Source organism: Eimeria acervulina, genomic scaffold (assembly GCF_000499425.1).
Source record: "Eimeria acervulina Houghton genomic scaffold, Eah_scaff899, whole genome shotgun sequence".
In the NCBI taxonomy this organism is placed as follows: Eukaryota; Apicomplexa; class Conoidasida; order Eucoccidiorida; family Eimeriidae; genus Eimeria; species Eimeria acervulina.
The window spans coordinates 10,481-11,116 of record NW_013549533.1 but is presented as its reverse complement, the minus strand read 5'-3'; positions in this window follow the sequence as shown (position 1 = coordinate 11,116).

Sequence of the window (636 nt, the reverse complement as noted above, 5' to 3'; positions counted from 1 at the left end):
AGGTGCTGTCTCCGGACCGAGAAGCTGTGTGGAGGAGACAACAACAACAACAACAACAACAACTACTACTACTACTACTGCAGCAACTACTACTACTACACCTACTGCAACAACTACGCCTTCTCCTATTACTTCTACACCTGCTGCAGTCAGCAGCAGCAGCAGCAGCAGCAGCAGCAGCAACAACAATCTACCTACAGCTGGCAATCTCTTCCGCTTGTTGAGGTCTCCAGGGAAGTAAATAGAGACAAATAAAAAAGCAACAGCATAAATAGATGTTTAAATATTTATAATAAACAAATACTGCAGCAACGAGGGCTTCAATAAGCCTTCAGCTGTATGTACACCCCGTGAACGGAGACGCTTCTTCTGTCTCCTTTTTGTTTTGTTTAAACAAGTGTTTTAAATATTAACTATGTTTAAAATATATGTATATATATATATATATTTAATATTTGTTTGTCTACTGAGCCAGACAATAACAAAAGACAAACACAAAACAAACACTTAAAAGGAGACAGTAAAATAAAAGAGACAGAAAGGAGACAGGCAGATTTTGGTAGACAAAAGTAAATAAATAATATATCGATTATTATATCTCATTGTACACCTCAAACAGATAAAACTTCCTAATAT